Source organism: Rattus norvegicus, chromosome 1 (genome assembly GCF_036323735.1).
Source record: "Rattus norvegicus strain BN/NHsdMcwi chromosome 1, GRCr8, whole genome shotgun sequence".
NCBI classification, from domain to species: domain Eukaryota; kingdom Metazoa; phylum Chordata; class Mammalia; order Rodentia; family Muridae; genus Rattus; species Rattus norvegicus.
This window is the reverse complement of record NC_086019.1, coordinates 207,190,896-207,204,568: the sequence shown is the minus strand read 5'-3', so window position 1 is coordinate 207,204,568 and position 13,673 is coordinate 207,190,896. Positions and strand designations below refer to the sequence as shown.

The following is a 13,673-nucleotide window of genomic DNA, read 5'->3' as shown; positions in this document are numbered from 1 at the left end:
CTGGCTCTGGACGTTCCTGCTACATGTTGCAAACACACTTGGGGAACCCCCGGCTGGCTGTCTCGGTGGGGCTTCCCCAGTTGGTTTCTGCTGGGTGTTTGTAAGTTCCCAATTTGATGATGTTACTTTTGTTTACTCTCTCAATCCGACTGCTCCACTTGTTTCTGCTAGATGTTGCAAGGGCCTGCTTTGATGTTTTACTATCTGTCTGGTGCAGCTCCCTCTCTACGCTATCTGCCACTTATCTCCTTATTTCTGCCTGCTATCTATGTAATAAGCTCACCCATTAAAGACTGAAGATACAGCTGGGTGTGGTGGCACACTCCTTTAATCCCAGCTCTCAAGAGGCAGAGGCAGGTAGATCTCTGAGTTCAAGGCCCACCTAATCTACAGAGCAAGTTCTAGTCACACCTAGGGCTACACAGAGAAACTCTGTCTAAAAAAACCCTGAAAATATGGCCATTTTACTTATAGCTTATAACTTACAGAACATGTGAGACGGGCATTGAAAGTGTAGAATAAAGTATGCGGTAAATGGGGAGGGTATGATGAAAGGAGCCTGAGGTTGGGAGACTGGCGTACTTCAGTGAAGCTCTGAACACAGATGTGGGTTGAGGAGAACACAGAATGGAAGGAAGAACACAATGGATGAAGGATAGAGAAGAGAATACAACTGAAAGAGGAATGAAGTATTGCGTGGTGACGTGTAAGGATGGCTGGAAGGATATTATGAATGGAATGTGAGGCTTAGAGCCTTTCACCTGTAGAATACAGTGTGGGGACACAGAGTCTGGAGTGAGAACAATGGGGAGGATGTGGTAAATGGAAAACAGACTATGGAGAATAGACTATGGAGGGTGAGATCAGATTATAGAGTGAAGGGACTGGAAAGGGGCAGGGAAAACACGGCTAATGGCACGTGCACTGTGGAGAGCAGAGTATATAGAATGGAGTGCAGCAAATGGGTTAGAGATATTGTGATGGTTTGTATGTGCTTGGGCCAGGGAGTGGCCCCCTTAGGAGGTGTGACCTTGTTGGAGTAGGTGTGTTACAGAGGGCTCTCATACCCTAGTCCTAGCTTCCTGGAAGTCAGAATTCAGCTAGAAGCCTTTAGATGAAAATGTAGGACTCTCAGCTCCTCCTGCACCATGCCTGTCTGGATGCCGCCATGCTCCTGCCTTGATGATAATGGCCTGAACCTCTGAACCTGTAAGTCAGCCCCAATCAAATGTCCTTATAAGAGTTGCCTTGGTCATGGTGTCTGTTCCCAGCAGTAAAACCCTAACTAAGACAGAAGTTGGTACAAGAGTATTGCTATGATAGGTCTGATCATCCTTTTGTCTGGAAGAATGTGGATTTGGGGACTTTGGATTTGGAAAGCAGTGGAATGCTTTAAATGGAGCAGGAGAAATGGCTCGGAGGTAAAGAGCACTGACTGCTCTTGCAAAGGTCCTGGGTTCAATCCCAGCATGGGAACAATGTGGGAACCTGACAGAATGCGGGATAGAGCATGCTGAATGGACGGTGTTGCAGAGACTACATTGAATGAAGCATGAAGTTTGGGCATAGCACACGAGTGGAGAAAACGGAGAGTGTAGGGGAGAACGCTAGGACTGTGCATGATGTGTGAAGGAGGGGTAGAAGTAGTCTGTGGCGTGGGTAAGGAGTTATGATAGAAGGAATGTAGAAGTTTCAAGCAGAGAATGAATTAAGGAGAAGAGACTGGAGGAAAGGTTATAGCACACGGAAAGAAGTGTGGAGAGCGAAGTGTGAGTTTTGGAGGATGGCGAGCGCAGCCTTTGAAGCACAGCTTCAGAAATAGACTGTGACACCTGGAATGTGACCGTGACAGACGGAGTGTGGAAAATGAGTTCTGTGCGGTACGAGGAGCGTGAGAATACAGTGAAATCTAGCCGGTGTGGAGAGTGGAGTGCACAGGGTGTCTCGTGAAGTGTGGGGTGTACTCGGAGAATGGCGTGCAGAACGCCATGGTAGGCTCCCGATGTGGAAACGGCACGGTGCGCATCCGGTGTGAAGAATGGCCAGGTGTACCACAGACTAGAGGTGGCAGAGCATGCACTGGGAGTGTGCACTGGGAGTGTGCACTGGGAGTGTGCACTGGGTGTGTGCACTGGGTGTGTGCACTGGGAGTGTGCACTGGGTGCGTGCACTGGGAGCGTGCACTGGGAGCGTGCACTGGGAGCGTGCACTGGGAGCGTGCACTGGGAGCGTGCACTGGGAGCGTGCACTGGGAGCGTGCACTGGGAGTGTGCACAGGGTGTGGGAAATGGAACCGTGCGAGTGGGCTGAGGAGAATGGCATGATGCTTAGTGGGTATGGAGGACGGAATCTAGATCACGGAATAGAGAAAACCGAGTATAATGGTGAAGTGTATGGTGAACGGAGACTGGTATATGGGGAGCAGACTGTGAGTATGCTGGTAACTGACAAGGAAGAACTACGTATAGAGTGCAAACATTGAGAAAGGAAGGTTTGTATGGAGAACAAAACGTGTAGAACAAACAGACTGTGAGGAATATGTTGTGGTATCCAGGGAATGAAAAGACCTGTGTAGAATGTTGTGTGGAGAATAGAGCTGAGAACAGACTGTGGGAAGAGGGGATGGGGACTGGTGTGTAAAGACAAAACTGAGGGTAGGAGGCAGAATATTTCATACTCCATATGGGGTGTAGAGAATATGATGTGGGCCGTGGCAAACGAAGTTAGAATATGCAGAATGGAAAAACTAGGAAACATTACAGAGATTTAAGTAAGAATGTCGCAAAGTCACCCTCTGGCCTTCACATGTGTGCTGTGGTATGCACATCCAGCCACATACATGCATACACAAATAAATACAACTTAAAAACACAAGTAAATGGGGGTAGAAAATAGTGTACGGGTAATGGGGAAGGAAATACAGAGTTCAGAATCCATATGCAAAATGTGGTATAAAATGCAGTAAGCATAAGAAATGGCGTGCAGAGGAGAATGGGGCTGGGAGACAGATTACAGAATGGAGAGACGAGAGGAAGCAGCGAGGTATAAAGTAGGTGGGAACGGAACTGTGAACTGTGACATGTACAAAGAATACAGCAGGGACTACAGGGATGTCCGATGATGTGTCAAAGTCTACAAAGGGCGTGGAGGATGGTGAACGGGTTGGAGAGCAGAGTATCGAGTAGGAGGCGTGGATACAGTGGGTAAAGAAAATGGGTCGTGCATAACCCTGTGTGAAATGGAGTAGAATTCAGAATGAAGGGTGCAGTGCAGAGTATAAAGCAAGGAGCATGGAGACTCAAGAACGGAGCTCGGGATGTAGGATGCAGGGTACGGTGTAGAAAATGGCCTCCGGTGTGAAGATAGACTAAGGGCTACGCAGAACAGAGACCAGAGATGAAAAGTAGAACACGAAATGCCAGATGTGATGCGCAAAGAGCAGAGAATGAAAAGCGGGGCGAAGAGAGTGGGGTGTGGAGGCCAGACGAGGAATATGGATCACAGAGAGCGAGAAAAGCCGTATGGAGTGCTATGAATTTCGGAGTTGGCCAGTGGCGTGTGGAGTGTAGTGCATGGTGGGTTACACATGGAGGACAGAAGTGAAGGGGGCGTGGAGAAGGGGAAATGAGAAGTGGAGGGCATGGGACGGACAGTGAACGCTGGAAAGTGGAGGACCGAGTGTGGAGGGTACAAATGGAAAATGGAGGATCACAGGTGGACGTATCCCATGTTGTGGTGTGGTGTGGTTTGAATGAAAATGGCCCCCACTGGCTCATAGGGGGTGGCATTACTAGGAGACACGGCCTCCTCGGAGAAATTGTGTCATTGGGGGTGGGCTTTGAGGTTTGGGAAGCTCACGCCAGGCCCAGTGGCTTCCTCTCTCTTCCTGCTGCCTGCTGATTCAGGTGTGGAACTCCTAGCTCCTTCTCTAGCACCAGGTCTGCCTGTGCGACGCCATGCTTCCTGCCTTGAGGACAGTGGAATGAATCTCTGAACTGTAAGCCAGACAAATTAAATGTTTACCTTTGTAAGAGTTGCTGTAGTCACGGGGTCTCTTCATGAAATAGAAACCCTGAGATTCATGTGGGTGATGGAGTCTGAAGATGTCCAAGGAGGATGCAGTGAGGAGGAAGGAAAGTAGAGGGTGGCCTATGGGTGATGGCCTGCAGAGTGAAGGACGGAGGGTGGAGGATGAAAACGAGGAGTAGAGAATAAGTACGGTGTATAGATTATTGATAACAGAGTCTGGAGAATGTAAGGGGTGGTCTGGAGCACAATGGATGGGGAGTGAGCAGACCTAAATGGACATTGGGAAGTGGAGGATGGACTTTGTCCCAACAGATTTGGGGCTGACACTAGCCGCACTACCTTAATTTCTGTCGGTTCTCATGACCTGGGCCCCCAGCTCTCCATTGTGGGAGGTGGTCTGGGGTCTTTAGCTGTGAGGACATGCGTGCAGCATGGTGCAGTAGGGAACACTCACCGATCCTTCGAGGTTCTGGTCAAGGCAGCTTGCTGTTCTTCTGGGTGTGTCCCTTGACTTCATTCATGCTGTTCTCATTGTGGCTGATGGCCACTGTGTGCCAAACATGTTCAGGATGTCTAAACTCCTGCGAATGGTAAGCAAAGGAAAGCCACAGTTTCCCTGCTGTTTCTAGAGAGACGGCCATGCCACCTCTCATGAATGTCAAGTATCTCAGGAGAGCCCCCAAGGGAGGGCTGTGAGAGTCTGGGGACACCAAGGAGGCAGCAAATTTTTGGAGGCTGGGGATGTAGACAGGAAGCCCCCAGGTACAACTGCCAGACTCTTTGCCCAGCACAGCTCTCTAGAGCCCTAGACTGAAAATGCAGGGGCTTCATGTTTCAGGGTTGTGGTTTTGCATGGCAGGGTTCCTGCGGAGGCCTGATGCTCCCTTGGTGGTACCCTGAGGATACCCCAGTGGACTGGTACCCCATGCCTCACTTATTCCACAATGGCCTCGGGGGCTTGAACTGTAGGTTTGCCTTTGCCCCTGATGCAGCCACTTTCATGGCTCACCTGCCCCACCTGGGGCCTCCTCCTCCTCCTCAGGCCTCTCCCTCACCTGTACCTCCTCATTTCTAGCTCCAAGTGCCTCTGGGTGTTTCTACAAACCAAACCCTGTCAGAGAGAACAAAGATTTGTCCATTTACCGAAGTTTAAGAAGTGTCTGAAGTGGTTCAGTTAGCAAATAGCAAACAGGACAGGACAGGACAACCCTTGCCAGCCCCGCCCCCAACCCGCCGACCTTCCCCACACCTCTTAACACAGGCCACCAACATGCGGCCAGCCTCAGTCTCAGCCTCCAAGAGTTAGACAAAGAGACCCTTGGAGGACTCGTTCATGCCCACCCTAGCGCACTGCCTGCTGGGAGCAGGCAGGGGATTAGGTGATAAACATAGGCAGGTGGCTGCACTCCAGGCTCCTACCCTCACAGTTCCAATGAGCTGCCCTTGCTGGAGTTAGCTGGTATAGAGGATCCTAGGAACACTGGGTCCCAGGCAAAGATGAAGACCCCTTTATATACGGGGAACCAAAGGCTAAGGGACAAACTGGATAAAGCGACATTTTGGCCACTTTCAGACATGAAGATCCTCTTCTTATCCATAGAACTCATAGCCAGCAGGGACTCCCACAAAGCCTGCCAGCCGACCGGGGGCCTTTCTGTCCCCCATATGCTTCACATGGGGCTTGGTCCCTGGTCTTGGACCTCTCCTTCTCTCCTAGTCCCCAGGGGCTCTGCCACACCCAAGGTCCACCAACCCTCCTCTATACAGGAGAGATGAAAGAAAGGACTGGAAACAAAAGGAAAGATAAAGGCCTGAGTTGTGCTGGAGGCAGACCTGAGCCACTAATCGCAAATAAGATCTAAGTGTGAGCCCAGAGAAACCCATGTGTCTAGATGACTCCGTTCCTGGTCCCTGTCTCTGCCCCTTGTCTCCCAGAGACAGACGCTGTCTCTGTTCTAAGCTATGCTGAGATTATAGGATCATACCTCCTGATTAACTTGCCAGGAGCTAAGCACACAAGGGGAAACTGAGGGTTGAGAGGGGAAGACAGATTTAGAAGAGGGTGAACTACTTTTCCCTGGAGACCTGACCTGGAAATGATAAGAGAACTGAGTGTAGCACCTGACCCAGCAGTGGCCACTAGGGTACCTCAGTCTCAGGGTCTCCTGACACAATCACCTACAGAGGGATACTAGCACACAAGACAAGTGTGGGCTTTCCCAGCTGAGCTGGACCTAACTGGTTCCTACCAAGTTTTCCCGCAGGACCCCCTGCTTCCACACTTGCTCCTGATCTGACAGGATCAGATCCCATGGCTCCTCATATTTGGACAAAAGATCCCAACCCTGGTAACCCCATGAGTAGCTTTCAGCTGACCTCTCCACTTAGCCTTGTGGGTAGCCGAGTTCACTGTCCACCCCGCATTCCTCATTCCTCCACTAGAGCCTCCACTGATAATCTAAGCTGGGAGAAGGGAGAAATCAGCTGTCCTCCAACCAAGTGTGCTTAGAGCCTTCTAGGAGTCCTTGGGACTGCCACCTCAAGCCTAGAGTGCAGCCAGTGCTGGGAGGAAGAGGCATCAGCCTGGGGACATAGAAAGGTGAGGGATGAAGGTAGTGATCTGTCCTGGAAAGGACTAGCTAGGTAGGGAGTTTGCTTCAGAACTCTCCTGGGACTTCCAACTTCCCAGGTAGCTCCTGCCCCCATCGCTCTCACTGGAAACTTTTCTTTGGCTCTCCCATCTCTGTTCCTTGCATCTACCAGCCCACACTACTGAGGAGCTCCCTAACAGACCCTGGACAATCTCTCTCAGTCTCTCTCAAGACCCCCCCCCCCCCCCGAACAAAGCCATGGCCGGTTGACTTGGAAATAGCACCCCCCACACACACACTGCTTCTGCCTAAAGCTGGGCCTCCCTTCCCCCACCCTCCCCTGAAACAGCCCTCCCTGGAACCCTGCCAGCCTTCCTGTCCCCACCCCATTTGTCCCTCCCTCTGCTATCAGGTATCTTACCACCCAGCTCTCTGTCCAGGGCCCCTATCCAGGGCTTTGGCCCAGCGCTATCTCCTCCCAGCCTCTCTCAGGCCACGCCCCCTCCCAGGCTGTCCCTGAGCCTTCTGCTTCTCTTTACTGTCCCACACCTAACTAAGGTCATTAGAATTCCAGCTACCACTCCTCCTTCACAGCTCCTGATGAGAGCCCTGCAGCTCTCTGTCGCTGCATAGAAAGGCTGGGCCTGCCTGTCGGAAGGGTGGGAGTGGGGGTTGGTCCCTGCCTAGCCTAGGGCGTACGGAACAGTATCCTCTTCCACTGCCTGGCCCCTGAGAAGCAGGAAGGGAAAGGGGAGGGGGTTGAGGGGGAGAGAAGGTGGGAGAGAGCCCTGAGGAAGAGAAGAGGAAGGGAGGGAGAAGGGGAGTGGGCAGGAAAAAGTTAGAGGTCAGAGAACCAGCAGGGGCGGGATGCCTATCAGGAAGCTACTCAGGAGTGGGGTCTTCAACAGAGCTGGGGGAACCCTGTGAGCCAGACTCAGCTCTGGAGGTTCTGGCCATAGCTAGACTGCACCTCCAAACTGAAATTTTGTTGTCTCTTGCGCCCCCGTGAGGTCAGTGGTTAGCATAACAGTCATTTGGCGACTGAGGTGGGGCTCCTGGTGGGGTGCGGGTAAAAATGCCCCCAGCCCATGCTCGCTGCCTTCAGACCTGGGGCTCCTGCTTCCCCTCAGGTCCTCTAGGGGCCCTGAGGCATCAGGCTTTCCTACATTCTGCTTCTCTGAGGAGGTGTGGAGTACCACCCCTGTCTCCTTTAGTTCTGTCTTACATGAGACCCTCATCTTAGTCGGCTGCACCCTTCAAGTCCTGGGCCCATTCCTTCCATGGAGCCCCAGTCTAGCCTCCAGTGACCTTCCAGCTATGTCCGAATCCCTGGATTTTACCAGCCCTACTCTCAAAAGTCACATTTGTTTAAGGTTTGGGGGTTACAGGGTGTTACACCAAGCATAGCTAAAGGCAGAGTCCCTAAAGTTAATGCCCTAGTAGAAGGTTGGACTGGGCCTCTCAGGAAATGACATCTCCTCGGGCTGCAGCAGCCTGCAGCATGGCTATAAATCTACCACTGACAATAAGCTGCTAAAAAAAAAAAAAAAAAAAAAAAAAGGAACCCCAACCTTCCTAGCAGCCTGCTGGTTCAGTTTTCCTTATTCTCCTGGTCTTTAGTGTCTCTCACCCTTTGAGGAAGACATAACATCTAGATTCCAAGAGCTTGGGGCACAGCTCCATATCTAGGGAGACACTTTTAAGATGGCAGCTAGTGTAATGAGACAGGAGTCACAGGTGGAGGACACCTGTCTGGATGGACACTAGGTCCTTGTGCTAGTGATATGCATATCACTGACACCACAGAGCTCTCCAACCCAGGGCTCCTGGTGGCTGTGGAAGGGTCCCTGAAAGTATAGGAGGGACGTATATCCAGGTTGGGGGTGTCCCTGTCCCTGTTCCTGTCTAGAGAGGAGGATTCCATCACTCTCAAAGGAGAAAGCTAAATGGATCCCTCATCAGGATCAAAACATCCAGTGGTGGAGACTGCGGGGTCAAGTGAGCAAGCCTGGGATAAGCTGAGGAGGGCTGGGATCACACCCTGGAGCCCCGGTGTCCCAGATGTCCTCAATGAGGAGCTGGAGTTGGAAGTCACATCTCCTTGTCAGGAGAGGACCTTTGTCCCTCCATGTCCCTTCATGTCCCTCCTCTCTAGGCCAGAGTACTGATGGCTCCCATGGAAGGATGTCCGTATTCTCAGATCTGATGGGGCCAGAGCCAGGACAGAGGAAGAAGGCTGTGCAGCCAGCCCAGCTGGGACAGCAAACAAGCCTCTGGGGTCTCTCCTTTCCCTTGCCTGCCCACCACAGGGGTCTGGCTGGGGCCAGGGCTGGGGGAGACTTCCTCGATTTATCTCGGCAGCCGGTGGCCAGCCCCAAGCCTGGAATCCCGGGTCAGGCTAAGGTTTGCCTGCCCTGCTGTGAGCAGCTTGGAGCTGGTCAGAAGGCCCAGGCTGAGCAGGGGGCTGGGATTGAAAGAATTCTGGGAAAAATTGCTTGGGGCCTGTGTTTGGGGACCCAACAAAGGCAATGGTCACATCGGGTTTTTTTTTTTTTTTTTTTTTTTTTTTTTTGTAGTCAGGGTCTATTGAGCGAGGGCTGGTGCTGCACAATGTTGACATGGCCTAGTCTGTGGTAAAGGTGGTAGGTCAGGGGCACGATTACTTTGGCTGCAGTCCCTGCAGAAGGCAGAGTTAACAAGGAGGGACAAGGTTGTGCCCACAGCAAAAGAGAAGCCAGAGAGCTTCCAGAACCTTCTAGATGTACAAAAGGAGGGGAACCTAGATACCTAATAGATTTTGTTCTACTCTTAGTGCTCGGCAGTGACCAAAACAAGACCATCCCAGAAACAAGACTCTAAACCACACAGTGCCCTAGGAAGAGACATGCATGCTAACATGATGCCATGTAGCTGCTGGGGGTCAAAAGTAGTCTTTTTCCTACTACCCTAACCAAGAGACTAAGATCCCCTCAACACTCCCCATTATTACTGATCTACGGTGACCCTGGGTCCTTGCACAGACTCCCCATGGCTGAGAAACTGAGCTCACCAAAGTACTGTCACAAGGAGCAAGAGGAAACAAGACTCACCAGTGAGGGTTATATATGAGTCCCTGACCCTAGGCTCTGCTCCTTCATGGAGGTGAGATCTGTGGATTTTAGAGAGCTCAGAAGGCTCAGGGGGATAGCAAACCCCGTCTGGATCAGCATCTGGACCACCATCTCTCGATGTGTTCATGATACCAAGTTCCTCCAGCCTGATTAGCTACTGATGCCCAAAGACCAACTCCCTACCACTTCTGTGGCCCCATGCATTTCCCTGACTGTGAATCACTTTCCTCCCATGGCTCCCAGGCTCCTACAGAATAAGAGGACCAGCCTCAGCGAGGAAAGGGGTGATGGACCCACCTAAGAAAAACCTCTCTAGAACTAGATTCAGAATACCTATCTCCAAGAAGGCAACCTCCCACATGGCCCAGACGCCAAAACTGTCCATGAACCATGATGGCTCATGTCACATCCAACACTATATAGTCCAGCTGCAGTGCCCAATGAAGCCAGTGGATTCCACTTGCCCGGGCCTCTCCTTGCCCTAGACCCCAATACAACTGCAAACACACAAGGTCTTGAGAACTAGTCTTCTTTGGGGAAGCATGCCCCACATGGGTACATGTCCACCTGTATACCCATCTCGGAGTGAGAGGCATCTCCCTAGGTAGCACTTGCCTACCATGCTAGAAACTCTGGGTCATCCCCCAGCACCTCCCAAAACAGACGAAGAAAAACATAATCTTGAAGTTTGCTCCTGCCTAGGCAGCTGATGCTGTCTAAAGGTCAGCTCCAAGTCCCTGGGAAACCCAATAGGAATCATCAGGACCCAGCGGGTTAAGAAGTAACCAGGATATGTCCTTCCACCAGTCTGTCAAGTTCTGCAAGTACCTGGGCTGAGTACCTCTCCACACAGCCACAGTCTTACCTGGACCCAGTGTCCTCTGGGCTACTCCAGAATCTTACCTCTAGATCTAGCCACTCAGGATTTGCTTCCCTGACAAGGCTGTCAGTAACATGGGCCCAAGCTGTATGGCACTGACCCCTTCCCTGACCATGTAGTTGTCCTCTGCCTTCTGGACTTTGGGAGAGGGACTCATGGAGGCCAAAAAGCCAGCGCTGCCTCTCCAGCTCTAAGCTTGTATCTGGTGAAAGGGGCCCTGGCCTGCCCTGGATATCCCAAAGTCTCTCCATCATCTGCACAACCCTTTCCTTGGTGATCCTAGACTGCTGAGAACCTCAGCCACTTTCCGGCCACTCCCCTCCTTCAAGGAGCCTTCACCTTCCCTATCAAAGGCTTTCTCTGTCATAAGAAGCCTGGGGTTGGAGTTTAGGCATTATTTTTAGAGCCCGAAACACATCTAATTAGGTTTCAGTGGAGATATGGAGTCTCTGGGTGTGGTAGCAGGTCTCTCTCATCTACCCTGAGGAGGAAGACCCTAACCTAGGTCCTGGGTAGAAGTCATGAGTCTAGCTTTCTGTCCTCTCTGGTGACCTTGCAGGTATGTGGTGTCCCTCAGGTTGGGTACAGTGGTCACAGGCCCTGCAGTCTCAGGTGTGACTTCAGTAAGAGTCCCAGGTAGGCAGTCAGCAGTCCTTAACTACCCATCCCTCTAATCACCCCTAGGATTTCTGTGGCCAGAACAACATTCTCCACATTCCTGAGTAGCTGGGGCTGGCAGGATGGCTGGTGTAGGGACTCAAAGCAGCATAGCCTCTCCTCTCCACCCATCTTGGCCCATTCCTTATTCCTGCAGGACTTCTGGGCCTCCCTTCCTTTCACATGCCCTTTCTCCACTCTGTCTCTTTACTCATTGGTCATGACATTGCATCACCCCTAAAAATATTCACAATGCCAGGTTCCTTGCTGTTACCAGCAGATCTGGGTGTGCTCCATAGTACTCCTATAGGACCCTGATCAGAAACCACCCTTCCTCCAAGGCCCCTGGAGAAGCCCCTATAGGACATAGGACCAAAGACAAAGAGGATATTGGGCTCAATTAGGGTCAAGATGCCTGCCTTTGTCAAGGACACCTGAGCCCATACTGCACTGGCAAAACAGAGGTGACCTGATGCAAGGTGGGGACACCCAGAGGCAACATATACTGTGGCTGCAGGTGGTATTGGGACTTTAAAAGCCCTGGTTATCCTAGGAGGCCATGGAGATCCAAGGTCAAAACCAAAGCAAGGATTTGGAGAGAATGGGTGATGACTACAAGGCGGAGGGACAGGATGGGCACTGTCTCTCCCAACAATAATCACAGCAGATGCAAGAACCGAGTTCTATGGGGTAAGCTGATCCTGGGACCCTTCCTATGTGGAACTGATGAGGCCATGGGAAGGAAGCTCATGAGGTCCTGAGGCAGGAAGTGCTACACAAGGCTATTCCAGGGTAGGTGCACAGCTGCCTTTTGCCCTGTCCCCTGTGCACAGCTTACTGAATTGCAAGCTTCCTGCTGCCATCCCTGGCCTCACCCTCACCACCTTATTCTTAAGGAAGTACCGCTGTTCTCCCTTCATTGTCATTGAGTAGGTGACTATCTCCCAGCCTGCAGCTTTCTTATTCCAGAAGCCAGCATAGCCTCAGCAGGCCTTGGCCCAGGCCTCAGTATTTCTGCATCTCATCTCCAAGCACACACTGTCATAAGATCTGTGTCGCCATACTGCGAAAGCCCTCAAGTGGAGAGGCCGGAACTCCTGTGAGTGGCCCTTAAAGATGGCGTACTTGATGGCCTGGAGGGGAAGTCTGCCCTGCCTCCTCAGCTCACCTTCCCACCCACATACAAGTGCACATACACTTACACATGCACATAACACATACACATACACTTACACATACACTTACACTTACAAATACACATACACTTATACATACACACATATACACATACACGTACACTTACACATGCACATAACACATACACATACACTTACACATACATATACACTTACACATACACTTACACATACACTTGCACATGCATATACACTTACATATGCACATACACATACACTTACACATGCACATACACATATGCACATACACATATACTTACACATACACATACATTTACACATACACACATATACATACACTTTCACATACACTTTTATACATACACATACTTACATGCGCACATACACATGTACATATACTTACACATACACTTGCACATACACATGCACATACACATACATTTACACATGCACATGTAAATGCACTTACACACACTTACACATACACTTACACATACACATACACTAGCACATACACACACACACACACACACACACACACACACACACACACGCACACGAGTCTTTAAGCCTCAAACATCCCTTGCCAAATGCGGCCCTAGACCAGGGGTATAGGATATACAGACTACAATGGAGGTGTGAGCAAAGTTGCCTCTTTGTCTCCTGGGGCTCCCCAAAAGTCCAGGCCTGGCCCTTCCACCCTGCTCAGGCCTCAGAGCACTGTCCTGCCCTCCCTGAGGCCACATGAAGAGTGCCAGACAAGCTTCAGGGCTCCGTGCCTACACCAGACTGGTATTGGGGCAGCTCTGCTCAGCCCAACTCATGCTTTCCATGGCCCTACAGGCCAGGGAGGCTCTGGTGGGTAAACACGTGTGTGTGGGCATCATGGACATGTGGCGGTTCTGTCTCCTGCCCGCCCACCCGTCACTTTTTCCTCTTCCCTTAATACCAGTCAGGCTGCCCAAGCCCTGTGGCCCACCCAGACTGGGCGGGTCCTGCAAGTGAGGGAGAAAAAGAAGCTACTGCAGAGGAGGAGTTTGGGGTACCAGGGGCCAAGAACTGGAATTTGGGGTCCAGAGAAACACATTTCTGGAGGAGATAGCTTCTGAACCCATGCCAACCTGAAGGCGTCTCTGCGTTCCCCAAACCCAACCTGTTCACACACCAGTGGCCTGGAAGAGGCCCCTGGCCCACTCTTCCTAGGTCTTGCCTTCCTGCGAAAAGACTTTGAGGGATTTCTTAGAAAGAG

The 13,673-nt window shown here is 51.3% G+C and overlaps 1 long non-coding RNA gene across 3 annotated transcripts in view; it reads right to left on the bottom strand.

Annotated features, from left to right (window-relative positions):
• The window catches only part of LOC102548505 (uncharacterized), an 80,062-nt gene that overhangs the window by 12,424 nt on the left and 53,965 nt on the right, over positions 1-13,673 (bottom strand). For 2 of the 3 annotated variants that reach the window (XR_005494667.2, XR_005494668.2), the window contains exons 2-3: positions 4,484-4,610; positions 4,024-4,163 (exon numbers count right to left, since the gene is read on the bottom strand). This is a non-coding gene — a long non-coding RNA (uncharacterized LOC102548505). The remainder of the gene's footprint in view (positions 1-4,023; positions 4,164-4,483; positions 4,611-13,673) is intronic. The other variant, XR_005494670.2, reaches the window with a different exon arrangement.